The following is a 13,403-nucleotide window of genomic DNA, read 5'->3' as shown; positions in this document are numbered from 1 at the left end:
ACTTAGTCTAGCCCCCTTTAATGTTTGCCCCTCTCACTTTAACATTGCGCTCCCTCGTCGTTGATCGTTCCCATTGTGAGGTGAAGGTTGTGACTGTCTCGTGTTACAGATGGAGTTGCTTGTCCTATGGTGCAGCCGTTGAGAGAGAGAGAGAGAGATGGGGGGAGATCAGGGGAGATGTGCGTGGATCGACCGGCAAAACCCCGCCGTTTGCCGGGTACGTTTGTGGACGTTCCTTCGGCAAGGAGATGGGGCGTTGCTTCAGTCAGAGGGTGGTGAATCTGTGGGATTCATTGCCACAGACGTTGGCTGCGGAGGAGGGAGGGAGCTGGTGAGGAGGGGGGCCGGTAGGAGAGGAGAGCCCGCCCCCCCCACCTCACGGTCTGCTGCAGGAGGCCCCCACAACGGTGGAGGAGCGAGGAGAGAGGGACGTTGGTTCGCTGGTCCATCCATGTGGCCAAGGAAGGCCACAGCAGCCTGGGGCTTGCCTGGACCGGGCACCGCTCATACCAACTAGAGCGTGGACTGGACTTGGGAAATGGTACCAGAACATGTGGTCTTTCCCTCCTCCCCCCTCCTTTCTTCTCCCCCTCCTTTCTCCCCTTCCCTCCTTTCTCCCCCTCCTTTCTCCCCCCCTCCTTTCTCCCCTTCCCTCCTTTCTCCCCCCCTCCTTTCTCCCCTTCCCTCCTTTCTTCCCCCTCCCTCCTTTCTCCCCCTCCTTTCTCCCCTTCCCTCCTTTCGCCCCCCTCCTTTCTCCCCTTCCCTCCTTTCTCCCCTTCCCTCCTTTCTTCCCCCCCTCCTTTCTCCCCTTCCCTCCTTTCTCCCCTTCCCTCCTTTCTTCCCCCCCCTCCTTTCTTCCCCCCCCTCCTTTCCCCCCCACCTCCCCCCTCCTTTCTCCCCCTCTCCTTTCTTCCCCCCTCCTTTCCCCCCCACCTCCCCCCTCCTTTCTCCCCCTCCTTTCTCCCCCCCTCCTTTCTCCCCCCTCTCTCCTTTCCCCCCCACCTCCCCCCTCCTTTCTCCCCCCTCCTTTCTCCCCCTCTCCTTTCTTCCCCCCCTCCTTTCTTCCCCCTCCTTTCTCCTCCTTTCTCCTCCTTTCTCCTCCTCCTTTCTCCCCCCTCCTTTCTTCCCCCCTCCTTTCTCCTCCTTTCTCCCCCCTTCTTTCTCCCCCCTCCTTTCTCCCCCCTCCTTTCTTCCCCCCTCCTTTCTCCTCCTTTCTCCTCCTTTCTCCCCCCTCCTTTCTCCCCCCTCCTTTCTTCCCCCCTCCTTTCTCCTCCTTTCTCCCCCCTCCTTCCCCCCTCCTCCTTTCTCCCCCCTCCTTTCTTCCCCCCTCCTTTCTCCTCCTTTCTCCCCCCTCCTTTCTTCCCCCCTCCTTCCCCCCTCCTCCTTTCTTCCCCCCTCCTTTCTTCCCCCCTCCTTTCTCCTCCTTTCTCCCCCTCCTTTCTTCCCCCCTCCTTTCTCCTCCTTTCTCCCCCCTCCTTTCTTCCCCCCTCCTTCCCCCCCTCCTTTCTTCCCCCCTCCTTTCTCCCCCCTTCTTCCCCCCTCCTTTCTTCCCCCCCTCCTTTCTTCCTCCCCCTCCTTTCTTCCCCCCTCCTTTCCTTCCCCCTCCTTTCCTTCCCCCTCCTTTCTCCCCCCCCCCTCCTTTCTCCCCTTCCCTCCTTTCTCCCCCCTCCTTTCTCCCCCCTCCTTTCTTCCCCCCTCCTTTCTTCCCCCCTCCTTTCTTCCCCCCTCCTTTCTCCCCTTCCCTCCTTTCTCCCCTTCCCTCCTTTCTCCCCCTCCTTTCTTCCCCCCCTCCTTTCTTCCCCCCTCCTTTCTCCCCTTCCCTCCTTTCTCCCCCCCTCCTTTCTCCCCCCCTCCTTTCTCCCCTTCCCTCCTTTCTCCCCTTCCCTCCTTTCTCCCCCTCCTTTCTCCCCCTCCTTTCTCCCCCTCCTTTCTCCCCCTCCTTTCTCCCCCTCCTTTCTCCCCCTCCTTTCTCCCCTTCCCTCCTTTCTTCCCCTCCTTTCTCCCCCTCCTTTCTCCCCCTCCTTTCTCCCCCTCCTTTCTCCCCCCTCCTTTCTCCCCTTCCCTCCTTTCTCCCCCCCTCCTTTCTCCCCTTCCCTCCTTTCTCCCCCCTCCTTTCTCCCCTTCCCTCCTTTCTCCCCCCCTCCTTTCTCCCCTTCCCTCCTTTCTCCCCTTCCCTCCTTTCTTCCCCCTCCTTTCTCCCCCTCCTTTCTCCCCCTCCTTTCTCCCCCTCCTTTCTCCCCCTCCTTTCTCCCCTTCCCTCCTTTCTTCCCCCTCCTTTCTCCCCCTCCTTTCTCCCCCTCCTTTCTCCCCCTCCTTTCTCCCCCCTCCTTTCTCCCCTTCCCTCCTTTCTTCCCCCTCCTTTCTCCCCCTCCTTTCTCCCCCTCCTTTCTCCCCCTCCTTTCTCCCCCTCCTTTCTCCCCCTCCTTTCTCCCCCTCCTTTCTCCCCCTCCTTTCTCCCCCTCCTTTCTCCCCTTCCCTCCTTTCTCCCCTTCCCTCCTTTCTCCCCTTCCCTCCTTTCTCCCCCCCTCCTTTCTCCCCCCCTCCTTTCTTCCCCCTCCTTTCTCCCCCTCCTTTCTTCCCCTCCTTTCTCCCCCCTCCTTTCTCCCCCCTCCTTTCTCCGCTTCCCTCCTTTCTCCCCCTCCTTTCTCCCCCTCCTTTCTCCCCCTCCTTTCTCCCCTCCTTTCTCCCCCCTCCTTTCTCCCCCTCCTTTCTCCCCCTCCTTTCTCCCCCTCCTTTCTCCCCCCTCCTTTCTCCCCCTCCTTTCTCCCCCTCCTTTCTCCCCCTCCTTTCTCCCCCCTCCTTTCTCCCCCCCTCCTTTCTCCCCCTCCTTTCTCCCCCTCCTTTCTCCCCCTCCTTTCTCCCCCTCCTTTCTCCCCTTCCCTCCTTTCTTCCCCCTCCTTTCTCCCCCTCCTTTCTCCCCCTCATTTCTCCCCCTCCTTTCTCCCCCTCCTTTCTCCCCCTCCTTTCTCCCCCCTCCTTTCTCCCCTTCCCTCCTTTCTCCCCCCCTCCTTTCTCCCCTTCCCTCCTTTCTCCCCCTCCTTTCTCCCCCTCCTTTCTCCCCTTCCCTCCTTTCTCCCCTTCCCTCCTTTCTCCCCTTCCCTCCTTTCTCCCCCTCCTTTCTCCCCCTCCTTTCTCCCCCTCCTTTCTCCCCCTCCTTTCTCCCCCCTCCTTTCTCCCCCTCCTTTCTCCCCCTCCTTTCTCCCCCTCCTTTCTCCCCCTCCTTTCTCCCCCTCCTTTCTCCCCCCTCCTTTCTCCCCCTCCTTTCTCCCCCTCCTTTCTCCCCCTCCTTTCTCCCCCTCCTTTCTCCCCCTCCTTTCTCCCCCCTCCTTTCTCCCCCCCTCCTTTCTCCCCCCTCCTTTCTCCCCCTCCTTTCTCCCCTTCCCTCCTTTCTCCCCCCCTCCTTTCCCCACCTCCTTTCTCCCCCCTCCTTTCTTCCCCCCCTCCTTTCTCCCCTTCCCTCCTTTCTCCCCTTCCCTCCTTTCTCCCCCCTCCTTTCTCCCCTTCCCTCCTTTCTCCCCTTCCCTCCTTTCTCCCCTTCCCTCCTTTCTCCCCCTCCTTTCTCCCCCTCCTTTCTCCCCCTCCTTTCTCCCCCCTCCTTTCTCCCCCTCCTTTCTCCCCCTCCTTTCTCCCCCTCCTTTCTCCCCCCTCCTTTCTCCCCCCTCCTTTCTCCCCCCTCCTTTCTCCCCCCTCCTTTCTCCCCCCTCCTTTCTCCCCCCTCCTTTCTCCCCCCTCCTTTCTCCCCTTCCCTCCTTTCTTCCCCCCTCCTTTCTCCCCCCTCCTTTCTTCCCCCCTCCTTTCTTCCCCCCTCCTTTCTCCCCCCTCCTTTCTCCCCCCTCCTTTCTTCCCCCCTCCTTTCTCCCCCCTCCTTTCTCCCCCCCTCCTTTCTCTCTCCTCCTTTCTCCCCCCTCCTTTCTCTTCCCTCCTTTCTCCCCCCTCCTTTCTCCCCCCTCCTTTCTCCCCCCTCCTTTCTCCCCCCTCCTTTCTTCCCCCCTCCTTTCTCCCCCCTCCTTTCTCCCCCCCTCCTTTCTCTCTCCTCCTTTCTCCCCCCTCCTTTCTCTTCCCTCCTTTCTCCCCCCTCCTTTCTCCCCCCTCCTTTCTCCCCTTCCCTCCTTTCTCCCCCCTCCTTTCTTCCTCCCCCTCCTTTCTCCCCCTCCTTTCTCTCCCCCTCCTTTCTCTCTCCTCCTTTCTCCCCCCTCCTTTCTTCCCCCCTCCTTTCTCCCCCTCCTTTCTCCCCCTCCTTTCTCCCCCTCCTTTCTCTCTCCTCCTTTCTCCCCCCTCCTTTCTTCCCCTCTCCTTTCTCCCCCCCTTTCTCCCCCCCCCTTTCTCCCCCCCCTTTCTCACCCCTCCTTTCTCCCCCCTTCCTTTCTCCCTCTTATTTACCCCTCTCCTACCCCCCCTTGCCTCACCGAGTCCACACCGACCATCGATCACCGGTTCACATGCCAGTTCTATGTTATCCCACCTTCGCATCCACTCCCTGCACACGGGGGGGATATTTACAGAAACATAGACAATAGGTGCAGGAGGAGGCCATTCGGCCCTAGCTAGAAACATAGAGAACGTGCAAACTCCGTGCAGACAGCACCCATCCAACCTGTGGTTTTGGTCGAGATTCCCCCCTTCCTCCCCTCCCCCCACTCTAGCATCTGCAGGAAGATGTTTGTTTTTAATCAAAAAATTGATTCAATTATTTAAAAACAATATTTACAATGCAGTAAAACAAAACACAACCCACCTCCAGAATGCAATGCAAACCTGCGTACCAAATGAAAGAAGGTATTACACTCTGAAGAAGGGTCTCGACCCGAAACGTCACCCATTCCTTCTCTCCTGAGATGCTGCCTGACCCGCTGAGTTACTCCAGCATCTTGTGAATAAATACCTTCAATTTGTACCAACATCTGCAGTTATTTTCCTACACTCCCAAATGAAACTATTGTACAACTTATATCACAATCCCTTTCCAGGATGCATCCAATCCCCAGTGGTCTGGGGAACCCCCCAGGGTGCCCGTGGACAGCGCGTGGTCCCTCTCTAACCCCACCCGGGCGCGGACGGACGTAACCCCCGGGGAAAGGGGCGGGCAGCCGGCTCGGGCAGAGCCCTCTTCCACCTGGCGCCGTGACTCGCGGATGGCCGGCTTGGCCGGGCCCAGGAGCTAAACCCAACCGGGACGTCTTCCGCCCCAAACTGCCCCCCCCCCCCACGCACAGGGGTGTCCAAAGACGAGGGCGGTGGGTGAGAAGTGAAGTGCAGGCAGAAGGCCGGGAGCGGCCCCTTTAGATGTTGGAACAGGGGGCTGCAACCTCACACACTCCGTGTACACGTGGAACACAGCCCGCAAAAGTGGCAGGCGGCCGGCAACTCTGTGAACCGACCGCGAGAGGAACGGGTCGCAAACGGGGGGCTCCTGGGTGCAGTGCCCCCCCCCACCCTCCCACCCCACCCCAGGCCCCCGATGGAGAGGGGAATTGGGAGGATGTTGGTTGCGGTGCCACAAGGTTGCACCAACTACGACAGCCACAAGGTGGCAGTGACACACACAGTTTGGAATTCTCCGATCATCTCAGGGCCAAGTCATAAGTGACAGGAGCAGAATGAGTCCACTCGGCCCATCAAGTCTACCCCCGCCATTCGATCACGCCTGATCTATCTCTCCCTCCCAACCCGGTGGCGCAGCGGTAGAGTTGCCGCCTTACAGCGAATGCAGCGCCGGAGACTCAGGTTCGATCCTGACTACGGGCGCCGACTGTACGGAGTTTGTACGTTCTCCCCATGACCTGCGTGGGTTTTCTCCGAGATCTTCGGTTTCCTCCCACACTCCAAAGACGTACAGGTTTGTAGGTTAATTGGCTGGGCAAATGTAAAAATTGTCCCTAGTGGGTGTAGGATAGTGTTAGTGTGCGGGGATCGCTGGGCGGCACGGACCCGGTGGGCCGAAGGGCCTGTTTCTGCGCTGTATCTCTAAATCTAAAAAAAAATCTAAACCCCATTCTCCTGCCTTCTCCCCATTAACCTCTGACACCCACACTAATCAAGAATTTATCTTTGTCTTGAAAATATCCACTGACTTGGCCTCCACAGCCTTCTGTGGCAAAGAATTCTACAGATTCACCACCCTCTGACTAAAGAAATCCCACCTCATCTCCTTCCTAAAGGGACATCCTTTAATTCTGAGGCTGTGCCCTCTGGTCCTAGACTCTCCCACTAGTGGAAACATCCACTCCACGTCCACTCTATCCAGGCCGCTCACCTCTCTCGTCCAGCACCAGGTGGGACTAGGGTTGCCAACTGTCCCGTATTAGCCGGGACATCCCGTATTTTGGGCTAAATTGGTTTGTCCCGTACGGGACCGCCCTTGTCCCTTGTTGTGGGCCCGGACAGTGTGGTAGGAAAAAAACTGCAGATGCTGGTTAAAATCTGAACCTACCTTGTGGGCAGTGTAGGCCCAAAGGCCCTGGTGCCACCTAATGGAGGTTGCATAGGAACCCGCCTCCTGGATAGACACAAAAAGCTGGAGTAACTCAGTGGGTCAGGCAGCATCTCTGGAGAGAAGGAATGGGTGACGTTTCGGGTCAAGACCCTTCCTCAGACTGAGAGTCAGGGGAGGGGGAAACAGAGAGACGGATGTAGATGGTGATGCGGAACAAAGGAATGAAAGACAGGCCAAAAGGTAGCGATGGTCAAGCCCACAACGGTCCATTGTTGGCTGTGGGTTAGGCGATAACAAGTTATACAGGCAATGAAACCAAACAAGACAATGAAACTAGTACAATGACCAGGGTGGGGGAGGGGCGCAGAGGGAGGGGATCACAAAGTTAGAGAAGTCAATGTTCGTACCGCTGGGGTGTAAGCTGCCCAAGCGAAATATGAGGTGCTGTTCCTCCAATTTACGCTGGGCCTCACTCTGACAATGGAGGAGGCCCAGGACAGAGAGGTCAGTGTGGGAGTGGGAGGGGGAGTTGAAGTGCAATGGTTCAATGGTGCGTTATTGTGAGCGCTGAACAGTGAAAATTCTTTCTGCACGGATCACACATGTCAACTATCTCACTCCTAAATAAGGGACAAGGTGACGTCACCGCCCCGCGCCCCACGTGACCTCACCCAGCCAGCGGCCACGTGCTCCCGCTCCACCAATGGCGGCCGCCCGGGCCAGGAGGCGGGTTGCTACGCAACCTCCATTAGGCGGCGCCCAGGCCTCCGGACCTACACTGTCCGGGCCTACAGTGTCCGGGGCTACACTGTCCGGGCCTAAACTGTCCGGGCCTAAACTGTCCGGGCCTACAGTGTCCGGGCCTACAACGTCCGGGCCTACAGTGTCCGGGGCTACACTGTCCGGGCCTAGTGTCCGGGCCTACAGTGTCTGGGCCTACAGTGCCCGGGCCTACAGTGTCCGGGCCTACAGTGTCCGGGCCTACAGTGTCCGGGCCTACAGTGTCCGGGCCTACAGTGTCCGGGGCTACAGTGCCCTCCGGGCCTAATATGGGACAAGGGTGGTCCTCGACTGGCTCGGCCCTCCGACCCACGTTTCTCTCCTTGCCCACCCACCCGCCCGACCCCCGCCTCTGTGTCCTGGAGAGGGGGAGGGGCGCCTCCTGCAGCCGACCTTGCAGGCTCTGGAGGCAACAGCCCACTCCCTCCCCCACCGGCCCACTCCTCGTGCCCGTCGTCGCCAGCGGCTCCCTCCACCTCAGCTCTCCGGCCTTCGGGGCCGAGCTCGGCGGCTCCTGAGCCTCCCCCCTGCCGGCCGCGCACGCCCCCCCCCCCCCTCCACAGTGGTCCACCAATTCTTCGTTCGGCCCTACGGTGCATCCACCGCTCCTGGTTGAGTCTGAAGAAGGGCCCCGGCCCAAAATGTCACCCATTCCTTTTTCCCCCAGAGTTGCTGCCTGACCCGCTGAGTTACTCCAGCACGTTGTGTCTATCATTGGTAGGGTTGCCAACCGTCCCGTATTAGCCGGGACATCCCGTATTTTGGGTTAAATTTGTTTGTCCCGTACGGGACCGCCCTTGTCCCGCATTAGGCCCGGGGGGCGCTGTAGGCCAGGACGCTGTAGGCCCAGACACTGTAGGCCCCGACACTGTAGGCCCAGGGGGCGCTGTGGGCCGGGACACTGTAGGCCCAGACACTGTAGGCCCAGGGGGCGCTGTAGGCCGGGACGCTGTAGGCCCAGACACTGTAGGCCCCGACACTGTAGGCCCAGGGGGCGCTGTAGGCCGGGACACTGTAGGCCCAGACATTGTAGGCCCCGACACTGTAGGCCAGAGTTCAGCCTGTTTTTCGTGAGTTAATAATGAGTTTTGCCGTTTTAAAAGGTTGGAAAAAAATCGAAAGAATAATGTTATTGGAACACAGTCAAGCATGAGGTCATTGGTATAAATCAGCACCTGCAGCTCTTTGTTTTATAGACTGGTTGAGGGACAGTTTCCCGTTCCTGATTCCAAACTCAGTTCCAGAAACCCAAGTCGTCAGCAGTTTAATTTCCTTCCACAGATGCTGCCTGACCCACTGAGTTTCTCCACCACTTTGTTTTTGCACCAGATTCCAAAGTTTTGTGTCTGCTTTTTCCTGGTTTCTACACTCAGTCTTTTGTGTCCAATTTTAAGTGACTTCTCACAAACCACCCCCTACTCCTTTCCTTCCCCTTTCTCCCCCCCATTTCCCCCTCCTTCTCCTCCCCTCTTTCACCCCCTCTTTCTCCCCCCTCACTCCCTCCCCTCATCATCCCCTCTTTCTCCCCCCTCTCTCCCCCCCTCTTCATCCCCTCTTTCTCCCCCCTCCTCCTCCCCTCTTTCACCCCCTCTTTCTCCCCCCTCCTTCTCCTCCCCTCTTTCACCCCCTCTTTCTCCCCCCTCTCTCCCTCCCCTCATCATCCCCTCTTTCTCCCTCCTCTCTTCCCCCCTCTTCATCCCCTCTTTCTCCCCCCTCCTCCTCCCCTCTTTCACCCCCTCTTTCTCCCCCCTCCTTCTCCTCCCCTCTTTCACCCCCTCTTTCTCCCCCCTCTCTCCCTCCCCTCTTCACCCCCTTTTCTCCCCTTTCCCCCTTTCTCTCCTCTCTTCCCCCTTCCTCCCCCCTTCCTTCCCCCTCCTCTCCCCCTCATTCTCCCCGGCCCTCCTCCCTTCTGCCCCGTTTTACCCCCTTTCCCCCCTTCCCTGTGCCCCATCTTCATTCCCCCCCATTTATCCCCAGATGCCCACTCCCCCCACCCACCTCGCTTCCTACTTTCCTCCCTCTGGCTTTACAATCCGCAGTTCTTCAAACCTGTCTCACACCAACTCTTCTTACTGCCGTTTGTTCCAACCATCTGCCCAACGAAAAACATCCTCGCCCACGTCCATGCTTTGTCCTGCCTCTCCCCTTCGCCAGCTTTTTTCTCCCCCCACCTCACAGTCAGCCTGAAGAAGGGTCTCGACCCGAAACGTCGCTGATCCATGTTCACCGGAGATGCTGCCTGAATCGTTGAGTTACTCCAGCACTTTGTGTCTTAGATACATAGAAACATAGAAAATAGGTGCAGGAGTAGGCCATTCGGCCCTTCGAGCCTGGACCGCCATTCAATATGATCATGGCTGCTCATCCAACTCAGTATCCTGTACCTGCCTTCTCTCCATACCCCCTGATCCCTTTAGCCACAAGGGCCACATCTAACTCCCTCTTAAATATAGCCAATGAACTGGCCTCAACTACCTTCTGTGGCAGAGAATTCCACAGATTCACCACTCTGTGTGAAAAAAAACTTTCTCATCTCGGTCCTAAAAGACTTCCCCCTTATCCTTAAACTGTGACCCCTTGTTCTGGACTTCACCAAAATCGGGAACAATCTTCCTGCATCTAGCCTGTCCAACCCCTTAAGAATTTTGTAAGTTTCCATAAGATCCCCCCTCAATCTTCTAAATTCCAGTGAGTATAAGCCTAGTCTATCCAGACTTTCTTCATATGAAAGTCCTGCCATCCCAGGAATCAATCTGGTGAACCTTCTCTGTACTCCCTCTATGGCAAGAATGTCTTTCCTCAGATTAGGAGACCAAAACTGTATGCAATACTCCAGGTGTGGTCTCACCAATGCCCTGTACAACTGCAGCAGAACCTCCCTGCTCCTATACTCAAATCCCCTTGCTATGAATGCCAACATACCATTCGCTTTCTTCACTGCCTGCTGCACCTGCACGCCTACTTTCAATGACTGGTGCACCATGACACCCAGGTCTCGTTGCATCTCCCCTTTTCCCAATCGGTCACCATTCAGATAATAGTCTGCTTTCCTGTTCTTGCCACCAAAGTTTAAAGACCCGTTGAGTTCCTCCAGCAGTTTTGCTCCAGATGCTAACAGCCTTTTGTGTTTACTTTAGGCAAAGAAACAGTGTGGAAACAGGCCCTTTGGCTCATTGATTCCACGCTGACCATTGATTACCCGTTCTAACTAGTTCTACATCTACCTCATTGGAGACCCTCGGACTATCCTCGATCGGACTTTACTGGCTTTACCTTGCACTAAACGTTATTCCCTTTATCATGTATCTGTCCACTGTGGGCAGCTGGATTGTAATCAGTCTTTCCGCTGGCTAGTTAGCGCGCAGCAAAAGCTTTTCACTGTACCTCGGTACATACGACAAGAAACTAAACTGAACTGAACTGAACTGAATGTGCAAACTCCATAAACACGGCTCCCAGGGTCAGGATTGAACCGGGGTCCCCAGCGCTGTATGACAGGCAACGTTGTGGGTCGGGACCCTTCACAAATGACCAGATCATTGTTCGATCTTTCATTCACTATTTTGGTGGCGCGGCGGTAGAGTTGCTGCCTCCCAGCGCCGGAGACCCGGGTTCGATCCTGACTACGGGTGCTGTCTGCAGGGAGTTTGTACGTTCTCCCCGCGACCTGCTTGGGTTTCTCCGGGCGCTCCGGTTTCCTCCCACACTCCAAAGACGTGCAGGTTTGTAGGTTAATTGGCTCCGCTAAAATTGTAAATTGTCCCTAGTGTGTGCAGGATCGTGCTGGTCGGCACCGACCCGGTGGGCCGAAGGGCCTGTTTCCACGCTGTGTCTCTAAACGAAACTCAACTAAAGAAATGTGTAGGAAGGAACTGCAGATGCTGGTTTAAACCGAAGATAGACACAAAAAGCTGGAGGAACTCAGCGGGTCAGACCACATCTCTGGAGTAAAGGAACAGGTGACATTTTGGGTCGAGTCCTTCTTGTTTTGCACAGTATATTTAAAGTACTACATTATATGCAAGTAATATTTATATATCAGTGATAAAACACCACACTTAAAGACAGATTGGGAGATTTATTCTGGGTTTTCAAGAGAGAGTTAGATTTAGCTCTTAGGGCTAAGGGAATCAAGGGGTATGGGGGAGAAAGCAGGAACGGGGTACTGATTTTGGATGATCAGCCATGATCATATTGAATGGCGGTGCTGTCTTGAAGGGCCGAATGGCCTACTCCTGCACCGATTTTCTATGTTTCTATGTTTCTAACATAGTTCGAAAATTAATTTATCCCAAAGAATTTGCTCCTGAGATCTTCTACAACGCGGTAAACTTGTCTTTATAAGTTTCACGTTCACAATCAGAGCTGCCTAGATGAACATATCAGAGGAATAATTCCCTCTGGAGGCACTGTAGTCAGCCCGGGATATCTACTCCGCCATTCAATCATGGCTGATCTATCTCTCCCTCCTAACCCCATTCTCCTGCCTTCTCCCCACAACCCCTGACACCCGTACTAATCAATAATCTGTCAATCTCTGCCTTAAAAATATCCACTGACTTGGCTTCTATAGCCTTCTATGGCAATGAATTCCACAGATTCACCACCCTCTGACTAAAGAAATTCCTCCTCATCTCCTTCCTAAAGGAATGTCCTTTAATTCTGAGGCTGTGCCCTCTGGTCCTAGACTCTCCCACTGGTGGAAACATCCTCTCCACATCCACTCTATCCAGGCCGCTCACTATTCGATAAGTTTCAATGATGTCCCCCCCCCCCCGTCCTTCTAAACTCCACCACCGTCTGTGGCAATGAGTTCCACAGATTCACCACCTTCTGACTAGAGAATAGACAATAGACAATAGGTGCAGGAGGAGGCCATTCGGCCCTTCGAGCCAGCACCGCCATTCAATGTGATCATGGCTGATCATTCTCAATCAGAAACCCGTTCCTGCCTTCTCCCCATACCCCCTGACTCCACTATCCTTAAGAGCTCTATCCAGCTCTCTCTTGAATGCATTCAGAGAATTGACCTCCACTTCCTTCTGAGGCAGAGAATTCCACAGATTCACAACTCTCTGACTGAAAAAGTTTTTCCTCATCTCAGTTCTAAATGGCCTACCCCTTATTCTTAAACTGTGGCCCCTTGTTCTGGACTCCCCCAACATTGGGAACATGTTTCCTGCCTCTAACGTGTCCAACCCCTTAATAATCTTATACGTTTCGATAAGATCCCCTCTCATCCTTCTAAATTCCAGTGTATACAAGCCTAGCCGCTCCAGTCTTTCAACATATTCCTCCTCATCTCCTTCCTAAAGGAATGTCCTTTCATTCTGAGGCTGTGCCCTCTGGTCCTAGACTCTCCCACTACTGGAAACCTCCTCTCCACCTCCACTCTATCCAGGCCGCTCACTATTCGGTAAGTTTCAATGAAGTCCCCCCTCATCCTTCTAAACTCCACCACTGTCTGCAGCAATGAGTTCCACAGATTCACCACCTTCTGACTAGAGAAATTCCTCCTCATCTCCTTTCTAAAGGTACGTCCTTTAATTCTGAGGCCGTGCCCTCTGGTCCTAGACTCTCCCGCCAGTGGAAACATCCTCTCCACGTCCACTCTATCCCCACGTCCCTGGATCCACCTTGACATCACTTGCAGGTCTTGCCCCACCCTTCTGCTCTCTCTGCCACCACCTGGTGGCGCAGCGTTAGAGTTGCTGCCTCACAGCGCCAGAGGCCCGGGTTCGATCCTGACTAGGGGTGTTGTGTCTGTGTGGGGTTTGTACCTTCTCCCTGTGACCCCGTGGGTTTTCTTCGGTTTTCTCCCACATCCCAAAGACGAGCAGGTTTGTAGGTTAATTGTCCCCCTAGTGTGTAGGATGGAAGTAGTGTGTGTGTGGGGTCTCTGGTCAGCACGGACTCGGTGGGCCGAAGGGCCTGTTTCCACGCTGTATCTCTAAAACGAAAACTAGTACAAAAAACTAAATCTAACACATCTCCTCCACTTCATTAGCCTGAAGAAAGGTCTAGTCCTGATCATTATCTGCCCCCCTTCGCCTCCACAGATGCTGCCTGACCCACAGAGTACCTCCAGTAGTTTTGTTTCTTTTTAGATAACGGGGCAGCTATGTTTAATTTAGTTTCGAGATACAGCACGAGAACAGGCCCTTCGGCCCATCGAGTCTGCACCGCCAGC

General features: G+C 55.7%; 1 protein-coding gene across 1 annotated transcript in view; it reads left to right on the top strand.

The window, feature by feature from the left end:
* LOC144611388 (uncharacterized) overlaps nucleotides 1-13,403 on the top strand; it is a 66,703-nt gene that overhangs the window by 15,205 nt on the left and 38,095 nt on the right.

Source organism: Rhinoraja longicauda, chromosome 40, assembly GCF_053455715.1.
Source record: "Rhinoraja longicauda isolate Sanriku21f chromosome 40, sRhiLon1.1, whole genome shotgun sequence".
Lineage (NCBI taxonomy): Eukaryota > Metazoa > Chordata > Chondrichthyes > Rajiformes > Arhynchobatidae > Rhinoraja > Rhinoraja longicauda.
The sequence above is the reverse complement of the archived record's forward strand: the minus strand, read 5'-3'. Positions and strand labels throughout refer to the sequence as shown.